Here is a 13,717-nt window from a genome sequence, read left to right as displayed (position 1 = left end):
GGTCATAAAGCTCAGTGCGCTGGCAGTATGGTGCACCAATATCATTCACTCCTAGTAAGGCGTAGGTCATAAAGCTCAGTGCGCTGGCTGTATGGTGCACCAATATCATTCACTCCTAGTAAGGCGTAGGTCATAAAGCTCAGTGCGCTGGCTGTATGGTGCACCAATATCCAATGGCATTCACCCCTAGTAAGGCGTAGGTCATAAAGCTCAGTGCGCTGGCTGTATGGTGCACCAATATCCAATGGCATTCACCCCTAGTAAGGCGTAGGTCATAAAGCTCAGTGTGCTGGCTGTATGGTGCACCAATATCCAATGGCATTCACCCCTTGTAAGGCGTAGGTCATAAAGCTCAGTGCGCTGGCTGTATGGTGCACCAATATCCAATGGCATTCACCACTTGTAAGGCGTAGGTCATAAAGCTCAGTGCGCTGGCAGTATGGTGCACCAATATCATTCACTCCTAGTGAGGCGTAGGTCATAAAGCTCAGTGCGCTGGCTGTATGGTGCACCAATATCATTCACTCCTAGTAAGGTGTAGGTCATAAAGCTCAGTGCGCTGGCAGTATGGTGCACCAATATCATTCACTCCTAGTACGGCGTAGGCCATAAAGCTCAGTGCGCTGGCTGTATGGTGCACCAATATCATTCACTCCTAGTAAGGCGTAGGTCATAAAGCTCAGTGCGCTGGCTGTATGGTGCACCAATATCATTCACTCCTAGTAAGGCGTAGGTCATAAAGCTCAGTGCGCTGGCAGTATGGTGCACCAATATCATTCACTCCTTGTAAGGCGTAGGTCATAAAGCTCAGTGCGCTGGCTGTATTGTGCACCAATATCATTCACTCCTAGTAAGGCGTAGGTCATAAAGCTCAGTGCGCTGGCTGTATGGTGCACCAATATGATTCACTCCTAGTAAGGCGTAGGTCATAAAGCTCAGTGCGCTGGCAGTATGGTGCACCAATATCATTCACTCCTAGTAAGGCGTAGGTCATAAAGCTCAGTGCGCTGGCTGTATGGTGCACCAATATCATTCACTCCTAGTAAGGCGTAGGTCATAAAGCTCAGTGCGCTGGCTGTATGGTGCACCAATATCATTCACTCCTAGTAAGGCGTAGGTCATAAAGCTCAGTGCGCTGGCTGTATGGTGCACCAATATCATTCGCTCCTAGTAAAGCGTAGGTCATAAAGCTCAGTGCGCTGGCTGTATGGTGCACCACTATCATTCGCTCCTAGTAAGGCGTAGGTCATAAAGCTCAGTGCGCTGGCTGTACGGTGCACCAATATCATTCGCTCCTAGTAAGGCGTAGGCCATAAAGCTCAGTGCGCTGGCTGTATGGTGCACCAATATCATTCGCTCCTAGTAAGGCGTAGGTCATAAAGCTCAGTGCGCTGGCAGTATGGTGCACCAATATCATTCACTCCTAGTAAGGCGTAGGCCATAAAGCTCAGTGCGCTGGCTGTATGGTGCACCAATATCATTCACTCCTAGTAAGGCGTAGGTCATAAAGCTCAGTGCGCTGGCTGTATGGTGCACCAATATCATTCGCTCCTAGTAAGGTGTAGGTCATAAAGCTCAGTGCGCTGGCAGTATGGTGCACCAATATCATTCACTCCTAGTAAGGCGTAGGTCATAAAGCTCAGTGCGCTGGCTGTATGGTGCACCAATATCATTCGCTCCTAGTAAGGCGTAGGTCATAAAGCTCAGTGCGCTGGCTGTATGGTGCACCAATATCATTCGCTCCTAGTAAGGGGTAGGTCATAAAGCTCAGTGCGCTGGCTGTATGGTGCACCAATATCATTCACTCCTAGTAAGGCGTAGGCCATAAAGCTCAGTGCGCTGGCTGTATGGTGCACCAATATCATTCGCTCCTAGTAAGGCGTAGGCCATAAAGCTCAGTGCGCTGGCAGTATGGTGCACCAATATCATTCACTCCTAGTAAGGCGTAGGTCATAAAGCTCAGTGCGCTGGCTGTATGGTGCACCAATATCATTCACTCCTAGTAAGGCGTAGGTCATAAAGCTCAGTGCGCTGGCTGTATGGTGCACCAATATCATTCACTCCTAGTAAGGCGTAGGTCATAAAGCTCAGTGCGCTGGCTGTATGGTGCACCAATATCATTCACTCCTAGTAAGGCGTAGGTCATAAAGCTCAGTGCGCTGGCTGTATGGTGCACCACTATCATTCACTCCTAGTAAGGCGTAGGTCATAAAGCTCAGTGCGCTGGCTGTATGGTGCACCAATATCATTCACTCCTAGTAAGGCGTAGGCCATAAAGCTCAGTGCGCTGGCTGTATGGTGCACCAATATCATTCGCTCCTAGTAAGGTGTAGGTCATAAAGCTCAGTGCGCTGGCAGTATGGTGCACCAATATCATTCGCTCCTAGTAAGGCGTAGGCCATAAAGCTCAGTGCGCTGGCTGTATGGTGCACCAATATCATTCACTTCTAGTAAGGCGTAGGCCATAAAGCTCAGTGCGCTGGCTGTATGGTGCACCAATATCATTCGCTCCTAGTAAGGTGTAGGTCATAAAGCTCAGTGCGCTGGCAGTATGGTGCACCAATATCATTCACTCCTAGTAAGGCGTAGGTCATAAAGCTCAGTGCGCTGGCTGTATGGTGCACCAATATCATTCACTCCTAGTAAGGCGTAGGTCATAAAGCTCAGTGCGCTGGCTGTATGGTGCACCAATATCATTCACTCCTAGTAAGGGGTAGGTCATAAAGCTCAGTGCGCTGGCTGTATGGTGCACCAATATCATTCACTCCTAGTAAGGCGTAGGTCATAAAGCTCAGTGCGCTGGCTGTATGGTGCACCAATATCATTCACTCCTAGTAAGGCGTAGGTCATAAAGCTCAGTGCGCTGGCTGTATGGTGCACCAATATCATTCACTCCTAGTAAGGCGTAGGCCATAAAGCTCAGTGCGCTGGCTGTATGGTGCACCAATATCATTCACTCCTAGTAAGGCGTAGGTCATAAAGCTCAGTGCGCTGGCTGTATGGTGCACCAATATCCAATGGCATTCACCCCTAGTAAGGCGTAGGTCATAAAGCTCAGTGCGCTGGCTGTATGGTGCACCAATATCCAATGGCATTCACCCCTAGTAAGGCGTAGGTCATAAAGCTCAGTGCGCTGGCTGTATGGTGCACCAATATCCAATGGCATTCACCCCTTGTAAGGCGTAGGTCATAAAGCTCAGTGCGCTGGCTGTATGGTGCACCAATATCCAATGGCATTCACCCCTTGTAAGGCGTAGGTCATAAAGCTCAGTGCGCTGGCAGTATGGTGCACCAATATCATTCACTCCTAGTGAGGCGTAGGTCATAAAGCTCAGTGCGCTGGCTGTATGGTGCACCAATATCATTCACTCCTAGTAAGGTGTAGGTCATAAAGCTCAGTGCGCTGGCTGTATGGTGCACCAATATCATTCACTCCTAGTAAGGCGTAGGCCATAAAGCTCAGTGCGCTGGCAGTATGGGGCACCAATATCATTCACCCCTAGTAAGGCGTAGGTCATAAAGCTCAGTGCGCTGGCTGTATGGTGCACCAATATCATTCACTCCTTGTAAGGCGTAGGTCATAAAGCTCAGTGCGCTGGCTGTATGGTGCACCAATATCATTCACTCCTTGTAAGGCGTAGGTCATAAAGCTCAGTGCGCTGGCTGTATGGTGCACCAATATCATTCACTCCTAGTAAGGCGTAGGTCATAAAGCTCAGTGCGCTGGCAGTATCGGGCACCAATATCATTCGCTCCTAGTAAGGCGTAGGTCATAAAGCTCAGTGCGCTGGCAGTATCGGGCACCAATATCATTCGCTCCTAGTAAGGCGTAGGTCATAAAGCTCAGTGCGCTGGCAGTATGGTGCACCAATATCATTCACTCCTAGTAAGGCGTAGGTCATAAAGCTCAGTGCGCTGGCTGTATGGTGCACCAATATCATTCACTCCTTGTAAGGCGTAGGTCATAAAGCTCAGTGCGCTGGCTCTATGGTGCACCAGTATCATTCACTCCTAGTAAGGCGTAGGTCATAAAGCTCAGTGCGCTGGCAGTATGGTGCACCAATATCATTCACTCCTAGTAAGGCGTAGGTCATAAAGCTCAGTGAGCTGGCTGTATGGTGCACCAATATCATTCACTCCTAGTAAGGCGTAGGTCATAAAGCTCAGTGCGCTGGCTGTATGGTGCACCAATATCCAATGGCATTCACCCCTAGTAAGGCGTAGGTCATAAAGCTCAGTGCGCTGGCTGTATGGTGCACCAATATCATTCGCTCCTAGTAAGGCGTAGGTCATAAAGCTCAGTGCGCTGGCTGTATGGTGCACCAATATCATTCGCTCCTAGTAAGGCGTAGGTCATAAAGCTCAGTGCGCTGGCTGTACGGTGCACCAATATCATTCGCTCCTAGTAAGGCGTAGGTCATAAAGCTCAGTGCGCTGGCTGTATGGTGCACCAATATCATTCGCTCCTAGTAAGGCGTAGGTCATAAAGCTCAGTGCGCTGGCTGTACGGTGCACCAATATCATTCGCTCCTAGTAAGGCGTAGGCCATAAAGCTCAGTGCGCTGGCTGTATGGTGCACCAATATCATTCGCTCCTAGTAAGGCGTAGGTCATAAAGCTCAGTGCGCTGGCTGTACGGTGCACCAATATCATTCGCTCCTAGTAAGGCATAGGTCATAAAGCTCAGTGCGCTGGCTGTATGGTGCAACAATATCATTCACTCCTAGTAAGGCGTAGGTCATAAAGCTCAGTGCGCTGGCTGTACGGTGCACCAATATCATTCACTCCTAGTAAGGCGTAGGTCATAAAGCTCAGTGCGCTGGCTGTATGGTGCACCAATATCATTCACTCCTAGTAAGGCGTAGGTCATAAAGCTCAGTGCGCTGGCTGTACGGTGCACCAATATCATTCACTCCTAGTAAGGCGTAGGTCATAAAGCTCAGTGCGCTGGCTGTATGGTGCACCAATATCATTCACTCCTAGTAAGGCGTAGGCCATAAAGCTCAGTGCGCTGGCTGTACGGTGCACCAATATCATTCACTCCTAGTAAGGCGTAGGTCATAAAGCTCAGTGAGCTGGCTGTATGGTGCACCAATATCATTCACTCCTAGTAAGGCGTAGGTCATAAAGCTCAGTGCGCTGGCTGTACGGTGCACCAATATCATTCACTCCTAGTAAGGCGTAGGTCATAAAGCTCAGTGCGCTGGCTGTATGGTGCACCAATATCATTCACTCCTAGTAAGGCGTAGGTCATAAAGCTCAGTGCGCTGGCTGTATGGTGCACCAATATCATTCACTCCTTGTAAGGCGTAGGTCATAAAGCTCAGTGCGCTGGCTGTATGGTGCACCAATATCATTCACTCCTAGTAAGGCGTAGGTCATAAAGCTCAGTGCGCTGGCTGTATGGTGCACCAATATCATTCACTCCTAGTAAGGCGTAGGTCATAAAGCTCAGTGCGCTGGCTGTATGGTGCACCAATATCATTCACTCCTAGTAAGGCGTAGGTCATAAAGCTCAGTGCGCTGGCTGTATGGTGCACCAATATCATTCACTCCTAGTAAGGCGTAGGTCATAAAGCTCAGTGCGCTGGCTGTATGGTGCATTCGCTCCTAGTAAGGCGTAGGCCATAAAGCTCAGTGCGCTGGCTGTATGGTGCACCAATATCATTCACTCCTAGTAAGGCGTAGGTCATAAAGCTCAGTGCGCTGGCTGTATGGTGCACCAATATCATTCACTCCTAGTAAGGCGTAAGTCATAAAGCTCAGTGCGCTGGCTGTATGGTGCACCAATATCATTCACTCCTAGTAAGGCGTAGGCCATAAAGCTCAGTGCGCTGGCTGTACGGTGCACCAATATCATTCACTCCTAGTAAGGCGTAGGTCATAAAGCTCAGTAAGCTGGCTGTATGGTGCACCAATATCATTCGCTCCTAGTAAGGCGTAGGCCATAAAGCTCAGTGCGCTGGCTGTACGGTGCACCAATATCATTCGCTCCTAGTAAGGCGTAGGTCATAAAGCTCAGTGCGCTGGCTGTACGGTGCACCAATATCATTCGCTCCTAGTAAGGCGTAGGTCATAAAGCTCAGTGCGCTGGCTGTACGGTGCACCAATATCATTCGCTCCTAGTAAGGCGTAGGTCATAAAGCTCAGTGCGCTGGCTGTATGGTGCACCAATATCATTCGCTCCTAGTAAGGCGTAGGTCATAAAGCTCAGTGCGCTGGCTGTACGGTGCACCAATATCATTCGCTCCTAGTAAGGCGTAGGTCATAAAGCTCAGTGCGCTGGCTGTACGGTGCACCAATATCATTCGCTCCTAGTAAGGCGTAGGTCATAAAGCTCAGTGCGCTGTCTGTATGGTGCACCAATATCATTCGCTCCTAGTAAGGCGTAGGCCATAAAGCTCAGTGCGCTGGCTGTATGGTGCACCAATATCATTCGCTCCTAGTAAGGCGTAGGTCATAAAGCTCAGTGCGCTGGCTGTATGGTGCACCAATATCATTCGCTCCTAGTAAGGCGTAGGTCATAAAGCTCAGTGCGCTGGCTGTATGGTGCACCAATATCATTCGCTCCTAGTAAGGCGTAGGTCATAAAGCTCAGTGCGCTGGCTGTATGGTGCACCAATATCATTCGCTCCTAGTAAGGCGTAGGTCATAAAGCTCAGTGCGCTGTCTGTATGGTGCACCAATATCATTCGCTCCTAGTAAGGCGTAGGCCATAAAGCTCAGTGCGCTGGCTGTATGGTGCACCAATATCATTCGCTCCTAGTAAGGCGTAGGTCATAAAGCTCAGTGCGCTGTCTGTATGGTGCACCAATATCATTCGCTCCTAGTAAGGCGTAGGCCATAAAGCTCAGTGCGCTGGCTGTATGGTGCACCAATATCATTCGCTCCTAGTAAGGCGTAGGTCATAAAGCTCAGTGCGCTGGCTGTATGGTGCACCAATATCATTCGCTCCTAGTAAGGCGTAGGCCATAAAGCTCAGTGCGCTGGCTGTATGGTGCACCAATATCATTCGCTCCTAGTAAGGCGTAGGTCATAAAGCTCAGTGCGCTGGCTGTATGGTGCACCAATATCATTCGCTCCTAGTAAGGCGTGGGTCATAAAGCTCAGTGCGCTGGCAGTATGGTGCACCAATATCATTCACTCCTAGTAAGGCGTAGGTCATAAAGCTCAGTGCGCTGGCTGTATGGTGCACCAATATCATTCACTTCTAGTAAGGCGTAGGTCATAAAGCTCAGTGCGCTGGCTGCATGGTGCACCAATATCATTCACTCCTAGTAAACATCATTCACTCCTAGTAAGGCGTAGGTCATAAAGCTCAGTGCGCTGGCTGTACGGCACCAATATCATTCACTCCTTGTAAGGCGTAGGTCATAAAGCTCAGTGCGCTGGCTGTATGGTGCACCAATATCATTCACTCCTAGTAAGGCGTAGGTCATAAAGCTCAGTGCGCTGGCTGTATGGTGCACCAATATCATTCACTCCTTGTAAGGCGTAGGTCATAAAGCTCAGTGCGCTGGCTGTATGGTGCACCAATATCATTCACTCCTAGTAAGGCGTAGGTCATAAAGCTCAGTGCGCTGGCTGTATGGTGCACCAATATCATTCACTCCTAGTAAGGCGTAGGTCATAAAGCTCAGTGCGCTGGCTGTATGGTGCACCAATATCCAATATCATTCACTCCTAGTAAGGCGTAGGTCATAAAGCTCAGTGCGCTGGCTGTATGGTGCACCAATATCATTCACTCCTTGTAAGGCGTAGGTCATAAAGCTCAGTGCGCTGGCTGTATGGTGCACCAATATCATTCACTCCTTGTAAGGCGTAGGTCATAAAGCTCAGTGCGCTGGCTGTATGGTGCACCAATATCATTCACTCCTAGTAAGGCGTAGGTCATAAAGCTCAGTGCGCTGGCTGTATGGTGCACCAATATCATTCACTCCTAGTAAGGCGTAGGTCATAAAGCTCAGTGCGCTGGCAGTATGGTGCACCAATATCATTCACTCCTAGTAAGGCGTAGGTCATAAAGCTCAGTGCGCTGGCTGTATGGTGCACCAATATCATTCACTCCTAGTAAGGCGTAGGTCATAAAGCTCAGTGCGCTGGCTCTATGGTTCACCAATATCATTCACTCCTAGTAAGGCGTAGGTCATAAAGCTCAGTGCGCTGGCAGTATGGTGCACCAATATCATTCACTCCTAGTAAGGTGTAGGTCATAAAGCTCAGTGCGCTGGCTGCATGGTGCACCAATATCATTCACTCCTAGTAAGGCGTAGGTCATAAAGCTCAGTGCGCTGGCTGTATGGTGCATCAATATCATTCACTCCTAGTAAGGCGTAGGTCATAAAGCTCAGTGCGCTGGCTGTATGGTGCACCAATATCATTCACTCCTAGTAAGGCGTAGGTCATAAAGCTCAGTGCGCTGGCAGTATGGTGCACCAATATCATTCACTCCTAGTAAGGCGTAGGTCATAAAGCTCAGTGCGCTGGCTGTATGGGGCACCAATATCATTCACTTCTAGTAAGGCGTAGGTCATAAAGCTCAGTGCGCTGGCTGCATGGTGCACCAATATCATTCACTCCTAGTAAGGCGTAGGTCATAAAGCGCAGTGCGCTGGCTGTATGGTGCACCAATATCATTCACTCCTAGTAAGGCGTAGGTCAAAAAGCTCAGTGCGCTGGCTGTATGGTGCACCAATATCATTCACTCCTAGTAAGGCGTAGGTCATAAAGCTCAGTGCGCTGGCTGTATGGTGCACCAATATCATTCACTCCTAGTAAGGCGTAGGTCATAAAGCTCAGTGCGCTGGCTGTATGGTGCACCAATATCATTCACTTCTAGTAAGGCGTAGGTCATAAAGCTCAGTGCGCTGGCTGTATGGTGCACCAATATCATTCACTCCTAGTAAGGCGTAGGTCATAAAGCTCAGTGCGCTGGCTGTATGGTGCACCAATATCATTCACCCCTAGTAAGGCGTAGGTCATAAAGCTCAGTGCGCTGGCTGTATGGTGCACCAATATCATTCACTCCTAGTAAGGCGTAGGTCATAAAGCTCAGTGCGCTGGCTGTATGGTGCACCAATATCATTCACTCCTAGTAAGGCGTAGGTCATAAAGCTCAGTGCGCTGGCTGTATGGTGCACCAATATCATTCACTCCTAGTAAGGCGTAGGTCATAAAGCTCAGTGCGCTGGCTGTATGGTGCACCAATATCATTCACTCCTAGTAAGGCGTAGGTCATAAAGCTCAGTGCGCTGGCTGTATGGTGCACCAATATCATTCACTCCTAATAAGGCGTAGCTCATAAAGCTCAGTGCGCTGGCTGTATGGTGCACCAATATCATTCACTCCTAGTAAGGCGTAGGTCATAAAGCTCAGTGCGCTGGCTGTATGGTGCACCAATATCATTCACTCCTAGTAAGGCGTAGGTCATAAAGCTCAGTGCGCTGGCTGTATGGTGCACCAATATCATTCACTCCTAGTAAGGTGTAGGTCATAAAGCTCAGTGCGCTGGCAGTATGGTGCACCAATATCATTCACTCCTAGTAAGGCGTAGGTCATAAAGCTCAGTGCGCTGGCTGTACGGCACCAATATCATTCACTCCTTGTAAGGCGTAGGTCATAAAGCTCAGTGCGCTGGCTGTATGGTGCACCAATATCATTCACTCCTAATAAGGCGTAGGTCATAAAGCTCAGTGCGCTGGCTGTATGGTGCACCAATATCATTCACTCCTTGTAAGGCGTAGGTCATAAAGCTCAGTGCGCTGGCTGTATGGTGCACCAATATCATTCACTCCTAGTAAGGCGTAGGTCATAAAGCTCAGTGCGCTGGCTGTATGGTGCACCAATATCATTCACTCCTAGTAAGGCGTAGGTCATAAAGCTCAGTGCGCTGGCTGTATGGTGCACCAATATCATTCACTCCTAGTAAGGCGTAGGTCATAAAGCTCAGTGCGCTGGCTGTATGGTGCACCAATATCATTCACTCCTAGTAAGGCGTAGGTCATAAAGCTCAGTGCGCTGGCTGTATGGTGCACCAATATCATTCACTCCTAGTAAGGCGTAGGTCATAAAGCTCAGTGCGCTGGCTGTATGGTGCACCAATATCATTCACTCCTAGTAAGGTGTAGGTCATAAAGCTCAGTGCGCTGGCAGTATGGTGCACCAACATCATTCACTCCTAGTAAGGCGTAGGTCATAAAGCTCAGTGCGCTGGCTGTACGGCACCAATATCATTCACTCCTTGTAAGGCGTAGGTCATAAAGCTCAGTGCGCTGGCTGTATGGTGCACCAATATCATTCACTCCTAGTAAGGCGTAGGTCATAAAGCTCAGTGCGCTGGCTGTATGGTGCACCAATATCATTCACTCCTTGTAAGGCGTAGGTCATAAAGCTCAGTGCGCAGGCTGTATGGTGCACCAATATCATTCACTCCTAGTAAGGCGTAGGTCAGAAAGCTCAGTGCGCTGGCTGTATGGTGCACCAATATCATTCACCCCTAGTAAGGCGTAGGTCATAAAGCTCAGTGCGCTGGCAGTATGGTGCACCAATATCATTCACTCCTAGTAAGGCGTAGGTCATAAAGCTCAGTGCGCTGGCTGTATGGTGCACCAATATCATTCACTCCTAGTAAGGCGTAGGTCATAAAGCTCAGTGCGCTGGCTGTATGGTGCACCAATATCATTCACTCCTAGTAAGGCGTAGGTCATAAAGCTCAGTGCGCTGGCTGTATGGTGCACCAATATCATTCACTCCTAGTAAGGTGTAGGTCATAAAGCTCAGTGCGCTGGCAGTATGGTGCACCAACATCATTCACTCCTAGTAAGGCGTAGGTCATAAAGCTCAGTGCGCTGGCTGTACGGCACCAATATCATTCACTCCTTGTAAGGCGTAGGTCATAAAGCTCAGTGCGCTGGCTGTATGGTGCACCAATATCATTCACTCCTAGTAAGGCGTAGGTCATAAAGCTCAGTGCGCTGGCTGTATGGTGCACCAATATCATTCACTCCTTGTAAGGCGTAGGTCATAAAGCTCAGTGCGCAGGCTGTATGGTGCACCAATATCATTCACTCCTAGTAAGGCGTAGGTCATAAAGCTCAGTGCGCTGGCTGTATGGTGCACCAATATCATTCACCCCTAGTAAGGCGTAGGTCATAAAGCTCAGTGCGCTGGCAGTATGGTGCACCAATATCATTCACTCCTAGTAAGGCGTAGGTCATAAAGCTCAGTGCGCTGGCTGTATGGTGCACCAATATCATTCACTCCTAGTAAGGCGTAGGTCATAAAGCTCAGTGCGCTGGCTGTATGGTGCACCAATATCCAATGGCATTCACCCCTAGTAAGGCGTAGGTCATAAAGCTCAGTGCGCTGGCAGTATGGTGCAACAATATCATTCACTCCTAGTAAGGCGTAGGTCATAAAGCTCAGTGCGCTGGCTGTATGGTGCACCAATATCATTCACTCCTAGTAAGGCGTAGGTCATAAAGCTCAGTGCGCTGGCTGTATGGTGCACCAATATCCAATGGCATTCACCCCTAGTAAGGCGTAGGTCATAAAGCTCAGTGCGCTGGCAGTATGGTGCACCAATATCATTCACTCCTAGTAAGGCGTAGGTCATAAAGCTCAGTGCGCTGGCTGTATGGTGCACCAATATCAGTCACTCCTAGTAAGGCGTAGGTCATAAAGCTCAGTGCGCTGGCTGTATGGTGCACCAATATCCAATGGCATTCACCCCTAGTAAGGCGTACGGCAGAAGACTCATAGTGATACTCATTTACAGTGCATGAGTATCAACGGCTTCACGTAAAACATAGGACTAAAGGCCCACAGTGCACCGTCTGTTCACCAGCATTCACTCTTGGTAACGCACAAGGCCCTCTATGAGCCAGGCCAAGTGAACCACCATCTATTAGCATTCAATCGTGGTAAAGTGTAAAGCAAAAGGCAAAAGGCCTACTGTGCACTGCACAGTGCACCAGTACATAGCACTCACTTCCAGTACGGTGTAGGGCAATAACTACAGCATGCAGGTTGTACCCTGAAGCAATACCCCATTAGCGTTCAATGCTTGTAAACTGTAGAGCAGAAAGCCAAGAGTGTGCAGGTTTTCGGGCCCACCAATAGCATTTATCTATGGTATGGCTTTAGCATGCATATTGTAGGGTGCACTAAGGGTCGGAAGGTTTCACTTCTAGTTAGAGGAAGGTGGAATGCACACAGTATGTGGGTTGTGCATAGCACCAAAACGATTCACCCCGAGTACGGTGCAGGCAAGACCTACAGTACTCCGGTTGTGAAGAGCCCCAAAACCAAAAATGTTTTTGGTTCAAGTGAGGAGCAAGGTTGGAGCTGGAGGCCCACTGTACTAGTTTGTTTGCAGCACTAACATCCATTTACTTTATTTATTTTATTTATAAAGTTTTAGTGTTCACTGCACAGAGCACCAGTACCCTTCTAATGAGGTATAGAGCAGAAAGGCTGTACAGCGCGTGAATAGCATTAATCCCTGGGGAGGCTTAGAGCAGAATACCCACAATATGCGCTTGGTATCAGGCACTAACTTCCAATGGAACAGGTCAGTGGGACAACAAGTTTTGCTGCAATAACATGTCCCATGCACACGCAATCAGAGCAAACGAAAAGAAATGTTTGAATATTGTTCCTTGTTGTCTTTTATTCAAACAAAAAACATCCAGAAACACGTGTTTGGTCTCTCTGGGATTACCCCTTGACTTCTTCTGGGATGGAAATAACATGATAGGGATTCTATCATCATCAAAGTTTCACAATGAACAAGCATTTGTAATGCAACAGGTCTCGCATTTACACAAGTTTGAGCTATTGGCATTGTAAATGACAATGCCTTTTATTTATGTTTTTAAAACGAAAACAAAAATAAAAGTCATTGTTATTTGCAACATCAATAGCTCAAACTCGTGTAAATGCGAGACCTATTGCATTGCAAATGCTTGTTACACTTGCTAACATGGTCTGTGTATAGGTTGCACCTCATTAGTACCAAATAAACACCCAAATATTGTAAAAAGCAACAGAAAGGTGAGAAGGCAACCTTTGCCAAGGGCCCTCCACTACAGAGCAACACATGTCGCTGTGATTTAGCAATCGTTGAACCGTTTGAGCTAGAAACAATTTTTTTGTGTTAGAATCTACTTATTATGTAGCAGATGATGGGTTATCTGGCAAATGCGGCAACACCAAAATGACACAATCGCATCATTCTAGTGGTCCTGGTTATGCGACATGTAGTTTACCCTTTGCGGTTCAAAGTACAGGCTGTAGTCCCAGCATGCAAAGGGCAGTTAGCCAGAGAGCTAGGGCTGGCTGGGAGTGTGGCCTACAACACCGGCCTTCTCAGCCGCGACGGTGATAAAGCTTGAATGAAACATGAGCAAGCCAGGGTTATGGTGCTGGGAATCTGACTCGCACACAGCCAGGGGTTGAAGTTCTCCCTGAAAACTGAAAACTGCAGGTTAAATCTGCCCTGGGTGAGTTTTCCTTTCGGTTGCAGCTGCAACCTGTGTGAGCCGAGGGAGCGGCCTGCCAGCAGCTATGCATGGCATGTAAGCGAGCTCCTCTGTTTGCTTGAAGGGTGGGTTAATTACTGCCACCGCCTTTAAAAGTGTCAATGCCTTGATCTCACCAGGCCAGCTGGAATGGAGCAGTGTGAGCCCAGGGCCAGAACTCCACCTCCCAGCAGCGCT

Source organism: Lissotriton vulgaris, unplaced genomic scaffold, assembly GCF_964263255.1.
Source record: "Lissotriton vulgaris unplaced genomic scaffold, aLisVul1.2 SCAFFOLD_331, whole genome shotgun sequence".
Classification (NCBI taxonomy): domain Eukaryota; kingdom Metazoa; phylum Chordata; class Amphibia; order Caudata; family Salamandridae; genus Lissotriton; species Lissotriton vulgaris.
This window is presented reverse-complemented; position numbering follows the sequence as displayed.